The following is a 7,462-nucleotide window of genomic DNA, read 5'->3' as shown; positions in this document are numbered from 1 at the left end:
TTTCTTCCTTGACCAGGTTATCATTGAGTAGAGAATTGTTCAATTTCCAAGTATATGTGGGCATTCTTCCTTGATTGTTATTGAAGACCAGTTTTAGGCCGTGGTGGTCCGATAGCACACATGGGATTATTTCTATCTTTCTGTACCTGTTGAGGCCCGTTTTTGACCAATTATATGGTCAATTTTGGAGAAAGTACCATGAGGAGCTGAGAAGAAGGTATATCCTTTTGCTTTAGGATAGAATGTTCTATAAATATCCGTTAAGTCCATTTGGCTCATGACTTCTCTTAGTCTGTTGACATCACTGTTTAATTTCTGTTTCCATGATCTGTCCATTGATGAGAGTGGGGTGTTGAAATCTCCCACTATTATTGTGTGAGGTGCAATGTGTGTTTTGAGCTTTAGTAAGGTTTCTTTTACGTATGTAGGTGCCCTTGTATTTGGGGCATAGATATTTAGGATTGAGAGTTCATCTTGGTGTATTTTTCCTCTGATGAATATGAAGTGTCCTTCCTCATCTTTTTTGATGACTTTTAGTTGGAAATTGATTTTATTTGATATTAGAATGGCTACTCCAGCTTGCTTCTTCTGACCATTTGCTTGGAAAGTTGTTTTCCAGCCTTTCACTCTGAGGTAGTGTCTGTCTTTGTCTCTGAGGTGTGTTTCCTGTAGGCAGCAGAATGCAGGGTCCTCGTTGCATATCCAGTTTGTTAATCTATGTCTTTTTATTGGGGAGTTGAGGCCATTGATATTGAGAGATATTAAGGAATAGTGATTATTGTTTCCCTTTATATTCATATTTGGATGTGAGGTTATGTTTGTGTGCTTTCATTCTCTTTGTTTTGTTGCCAAGACGATTAGTTTCTTGCTTCTTCTAGGGTATAGCTTGCCTCCTTATGTTGGGCTTTACCATTTATTATCCTTTGTAGTGCTGGATTTGTAGAAAGATATTGTGTAAATTTGGTTTTGTCATGGAATATCTTGGTTTCTCCATCAATGTTAATTGAGAGTTTTGCTGGATACAGTAACCTGGGCTGGCATTTGTGTTCTCTTAGGGTCTGTATGACATCAGTCCAGGATCTTCTGGCCTTCATAGTTTCTGGCGAGAAGTCTGGTGTGATTCTGATAGGTCTCCCTTTATATGTTACTTGACCTTTTTCCCTTACTGCTTTTAATATTCTTTCTTTATTTTGTGCGTTTGGTGTTTTGACAATTATGTGACGGGAGGTGTTTCTTTTCTGGTCCAATCTATTTGGAGTTCTGTAGGCTTCTTGTATGTCTATGGGTATCTCTTTTTTTAGGTTAGGGAAGTTTTCTTCTATGATTTTGTTGAAGATATTTACTGGTCCTTTGAGCTGGGAGTCTTCACCCTCTTCTATACCTATTATCCTTAGGTTTGATCTTCTCATTGAGTCCTGGATTTCCTGTATGTTTTGGACCAGTAGCTTTTTCCGCTTTACATTATCTTTGACAGTTGAGTCAATGATTTCTATGGAATCTTCTGCTCCTGAGATTCTCTCTTCCATCTCTTGTATTCTGTTGGTGAAGCTTGTATCTACAGCTCCTTGTCTCTTCTTTTGGTTTTCTATATCCAGGGTTGTTTCCATGTGTTCTTTCTTGATTGCTTCTATTTCCATTTTTAATTCCTTCAACTGTTTGATTGTGTTTTCCTGGAATTCTTTCAGGGATTTTTGCGATTCCTCTCTGTAGGCTTCTACTTGTTTATTAATGTTTTCCTGTGTTTCCCTAAGTGTGTTCATGTCTTTCTTGAAGTCCTCCAGCATCATGATCAAATATGATTTTGAAACTAGATCTTGCTTTTCTGGTGTGTTTGGATATTCCATGTTTGTTTTGGTGGGAGAATTGGGCTCTGATGATGCCATGTAGTCTTGGTTTCTGTTGCTTGGGTTCCTGCGCTTGCCTCTCGCCATCAGATTATCTCTAGTGTTACTTTGTTCTGCTATTTCTGACAGTGGCTAGACTGTCCTATAAGCCTGTGTGTCAGGAGTGCTGTAGACCTGTTTTCCTCTCTTTCAGTCAGTTATGGGGACAGTGTGTTCTGCTTTCGGGCGTGTAGTTTTTCCTCTCTACAGGTCTTCAGCTGTTCCTGTGGGCCTGTGTCTTGAGTTCACCAGGCAGCTTTCTTGCAGCAGAAAATTTGGTCTTACCTGTGGTCCCGAGGCTCAGGTTCCCTCGTGGGGTGCTGCCCAGGGGCTTTCTGCAGCGGCAGCAACCAGGAAGACCTGTGCCGCCCCTTCCGGGAGCTTCAGTGCACCAGGGTTCCAGATGGTCTTTGGCTTTTTCCTCTGGCGTCCGAGATGTGTGTGCAGGGAGCAGTCTCTTCTGGTTTCCCAGGCTTGTCTGCCTCTCTGAAGGTTTAGCTCTCCCTCCCACGGGATTTGGGTGCAGAGAACTGTTTATCCGGTCTTTTTCTTTCCGGTTCTGGTGGTGTCTCAGGCAGGTGTCCTGCTGCTCCTGGGCCCTCCCCCACGGGAGCCCAGAGGCCTTATACAGTTTCCTCTTGGGCCAGGGATGTGGGCAGGGGTGAGCAGTGTTGGTGGTCTCTTCCGCTCTGCAGTCTCAGGAGTGCCCACCTGACCAGGCGGTTGGGTATCTCTCTCACCGGGTCTGGGAGCAGAGAGTTGCTGTGGGCCGGGATCCGCGGGTGTGGGACTTCCAAAACTTTTATAATAAACCTTTAACACACTAGAGATGGGAAGTTATCTACCATCTATGCTATTATGCCTACTTCCCTGCCAATAGCCCTGAGTTATGACGGGGTTGCCATGTTACATCTGGGCCACTCCTAACACCAACTGGCCAGCCCTCATGGCCATGTTTTCATGACTCACCTACCCCATGGCATCTTCTCCTCTCTCCACCTTCTTCCTTGTAGTGGTTCTCTGACCCTTAGCCCAGGAACCAAAAACTGTACCTATCTCTCTTCTGCTCAGCTATAGGCTGTAGGCATTTTTATACCCCCATCTGGGTAACTTGGGGCAAAGTTACATAGAGTCACAAGAGAATCCTCTCATCCCTGGGACCAACCAGGGCCAGTGTTTAGCATTACAATACAGAGCAATAGACCAAATCTCAACAACAGATTTTCAAATTAAAGAAGTTTCTTCTATCTCTAGACCTTTTGTTTGTTGGTTGGTTTTCTTTTGTTGTTATTGTTGTTTTTTCAAGACAGGGTTTCACTGTGTAGCCCAGCCTTTCTCAAACTCACTCTGTAGACTAGGCTGGCCTTGACCTCAGATATCCATGTGCTTTAATCCCAGGGTTTGGATTAAAGGTGTGCTTCACTATCACAGACCTCTCTCTAATCTATCCTATCCTTCCAGTGCCAGAGCCACTGTCACCTAGCTCAGGCCACGCTGCTGCTCACCCATCACCCTCCATGGTGCACTAGCAGTCTCAAAAGATTCAAAGTCCAAGATGGCACCCTCAAGGACCAGCTGATTGTGAATCTTCTTAAGGAAGAACAAGTCCCCCAGAACAAGATCACAGTTGTTGGGGTTGGTGCTGTTGGCATGGCTGTGTCATCAGTATCTTAATGAAGGACTTGGCAGATGAGCTTGCCCTTGTTGATGTCATGGAAGACAAACTAAAGGGAGAGATGATGGATCTCCAGCATGGCAGCCTTTTCCTTAAAACACTAAAAATTGTCTATAGTGTGACTGCAAACTCCAAGCTGGTCATTATCACTCCAGGGGTCCATCAGCAAAAGGACTCAATTTGGTCCAGTGCAACGTGAATGTCTTCAAGTTCATCATTCCCAGCATTGTGAAGTACGGTCCACAGTGCAAGCTGCTCATTGTCTCAAATCCAGTGGAGATCTTGACCTATGTGACTTGGGAAATCAGTGGCTTTCCCAAAAGCCGAGATATTGGAAGGGGTTGCAATCAGGATTCAGCTTGTTTCTGTTACCTGATGGGAGAAAGGCTGGGAGTTCACCCGCTGAGCTGTCACAGGTAGGTCCTGGGAGAGCATGGCGACTCCAGTGTGCCTGTGTGGAGTGTGTGAACATTGCTGGCATCTCCCTGAAGTCTCTGAACCCAGAACTGGAAAGTGATGCAGACAAGGAGCAGTGGAAGGGTGTTCACAGGCAGGTGATTGACAGTGCATACGAAGTGATCAAGCTGAAAGGTTACACATCCTGGGCCATTGGCCTCTCCGTGGCAGACATGGCCGAGAGCATAATGAAGAACCTTAGGCGGGTGCATCCCATTTCCACCATGATTAAGGGTCTCTATGGAATCAATGATGATGTCTTCCTCAGTGTCCCGTGTATCCTGGGATAAAATGGAATCTCAGATGTTGTGAAGATGACACTGACTCCTGAGGAGGAGGCCCGCCTGAAGAAGAGTGCAGATACCCTCTGGGGAATCCAGAAGGAGCTGCAGTTCTAAAGTCTTCCCAGTGTCCTAGCCCTTCACTGTCCAGGCTGCAGCAGGGTTTCTATGGAGACCACACACTTCTCATCTGAGCTGTGGTTAGTTCAGTTGTGTTGAGGTGGTTTGGGGAAAATCTCGGTTCCCACAGCTCTACCCTGCTGCTAAGTGGTACTTGTGTAGTGGTAACCTGGTTAGTGTGACAGTCCCACTGTCTCCAAGACACACTGCCAACTGCATGCAGGCTTTGATTACCCTGGGATCCTGCTGCATAGCTGTGCTGCGCACCCTCACCAAACATGCCTAGGCCATGAGTTCCCAGTCAGTCATAACCTGGCTCCAGTGTGTAAGTCCATCATGCACAACTTGTGCATAATTGTTCTACAGGATATTTTCTGTAGTACATGTGCCTGTAGTATACATTGCAATATTATGTGAAATGTAAGAGCTACATACGGATGATGGATCCAACCACTCAAGTGTCATGTCAATAAAAAAATCACATAAAACTTGAACAGTGAAAACAAATAATAATCCAAACATTGGATATTTTTTATAGTTTTTTTGAAACAGGGTGTGGTGCTTTGAATATTCTTGGCCCACAGGGAGTGGTAGTTAGGAGGTGTGGCCTTGTTGGAGGAAGTATGTCACTGTAGGGTTGAGCTTTAAGACCCTCCTTCTAGCTGCCCGTTAGACAGACTTCTCCTGACTGTTTTGGATCAAGAGGTAAAACTTTAGGCACCGTTTACATACAGCACCATGTCCGCCTGAATGCTGCCATGCTTCCTGTCATGATGAGAATAGACTGAACCTCTGAACCTGTAAGGCAGCCCCAGTTAAATGTTGTCCTTTATGAGAGTTGCCTCGGTCATGGTGTCTGTGCACAGCAATGGAAATCCTAAGACACAGGGTTTCACTGTGTAACCCTGGCTGTCCTGGAACTCTTTCTCTGAAGATCAGCCTCAAATTCAGAGATCCACCTGGCTTTAATCCACTGGGATTAAAAGACACATACCACCACACCAGGCACATCGGATTTTTATTTGTTTCTGGGTTTTTATTTGTTTGTTTTTGTTTGTTTGTTTTGTCTTTTGTCTTTTTTAATATGAGATTTTTGTGTAGCCCTGGCTGTCCTAGAACACACTCAGTAGAACAAGCTAGCCTCTAACTCAGAGATCCATCTGCTACTGCTTCCCAGGTGCTGGGATTAAAGACAGGTGCCACCAATGCCTGGCACATGGAATTTTTTATTAATTCAACCTTTAAAAATTATTTATTTTGCCTGCATGTAAGTTTATATTCCACATACATGCCTGGTACCCACAGAGTTCAGAAAGGGCGTCAAATTCTCTGGGACTGGAGTTATGGATGATCCTAGGTTATTATGCGGTTTTGGGAACCCACATATAGGTCCTGTACAAGAACAACAAGGGCTGTTAACTTCTGAGCCATCTCTCTACTCCTCCCCACATTCTTTAAATTCTTTTTTTTATTAACTTGAGTATTTCTTATATACATTTCGAGTGTTATTCCCTTTCCCGGTATCCGGGCAAACATCCCCCTCCCCCCTCCCTTTCCTTATGGGTGTTCCCCTCCCATCCCTCCCCCCATTGCCGCCTTCCCCCCACCAGTCTTGTACACTGGGGGTTCAGTCTTAGCAGGACCCAGGGCTTCCCCTTCCACTGGTGCTCTTACTAGGATATTCATTACTACCTATGAGGTCAGAGTCCAGGGTCAGTCCATGTATAGTCTTTAGGTAGTGGCTTAGTCCCTGGAAGCTCTGGTTGCTTGGCATTGTTGTACATATGTGGTCTCCAGCCCCTTCAAGCTCTTCCAGTTCTTTCTCTGATTCCTTCAACGGGGGTCCTATTCTCAGTTCAGTGGTTTGCTGCTGGCATTCGCCTCTGTATTTGCTGTATTCTGGCTGTGTCTCTCAGGAGCGATCTACATCCGACTCCTGTCGGTCTGCACTTCTTTGCTTCATCCATCTTGTCTAATTGGGTGGCTGTATATGTATGGGCCACATGTGGGGCAGGCTCTGAATGGGTGTTCCTTCAGTCTCTGTTTTAATCTTTGCCTCTCTCTTCCCTGCCAAGGGTATTCTTGTTCCCCTTTTAAAGAAGGAGTGAAGCATTCACATTTTGATCATCCATCTTGAGTTTCGTTTGTTCTAGGCATCTAGGGTAGTTCAAGCATTTGGGCTAATAGCCACTTATCAATGAGTGCATACCATGTATGTCTTTCTGTGATTGGGTTAGCTCACTCAGGATGATATTTTCCAGTTCCATCCATTTGCCTACGAATTTCATAAACTCGTTGTTTTTGATAGCTGAGTAATATTCCACTGTGTAGATGTACCACATTTTCTGTATCCATTCCTCTGTTGAAGGGCATCTGGGTTCTTTCCAGCTTCTGGCTATTATAAATAAGGCTGCAATGAACATAGTGGAGCACGTGTCCTTTTTATATGTTGGGGCATCTTTTGGGTATATGCCCAAGAGAGGTATAGCTGGATCCTCAGGCAGTTCAATGTCCAATTTTCTGAGGATCCTCCAGACTGATTTCCAGAATGTTTGTACCAGTATGCAATCCCACCAACAATGGAGGAGTGTTCCTCTTTCTCCACATCCTCGCCAGCATCTGTTGTCCCCTGAGTTTTTGATCTTAGCCATTCTCACTGGTGTGAGGTGAAATCTCAGGGTTGTTTTGATTTGCATTTCCCTTATGACTAAAGATGTTGAACATTTCTTTAGGTGTTTCTCAGCCATTCGGCATTCCTCAGCTGTGAATTCTTTGTTTAGCTCTGAACCCCATTTTTTAATAGGGTTATTTGTTTCCCTGCAGTCTAACTTCTTGAGTTCTTTGTATATTTTGGATATACGGCCTCTATCTGTTGTAGGATAGGTAAAGATCTTTTCCCAATCTGTTGGTTGCCGTTTTGTCCTAACCACAGTGTCCTTTGCCTTACAGAAGCTTTGCAGTTTTATGAGATCCCATTTGTTGATTCTTGATCTTAAAGCGTAAGCCATTGGTGTTTTGTTTAGGAAATTTTTTCCAGTGCCCATGTG

At 44.5% G+C, this 7,462-nt stretch overlaps 1 pseudogene; it reads left to right on the top strand.

Moving 5' to 3' along the window:
* The first annotated feature begins 3,448 nt into the window (after window positions 1–3,448).
* Ldha-ps5 (lactate dehydrogenase A, pseudogene 5) lies at window positions 3,449–4,504 on the top strand (annotated as a pseudogene).
* The last annotated feature ends 2,958 nt before the right edge of the window (window positions 4,505–7,462 follow it).

The sequence above is a fragment of the Rattus norvegicus genome, chromosome 6, assembly GCF_036323735.1.
Source record: "Rattus norvegicus strain BN/NHsdMcwi chromosome 6, GRCr8, whole genome shotgun sequence".
In the NCBI taxonomy this organism is placed as follows: Eukaryota; Metazoa; Chordata; class Mammalia; order Rodentia; family Muridae; genus Rattus; species Rattus norvegicus.
The sequence above is the reverse complement of the archived record's forward strand: the minus strand, read 5'-3'. Positions and strand labels throughout refer to the sequence as shown.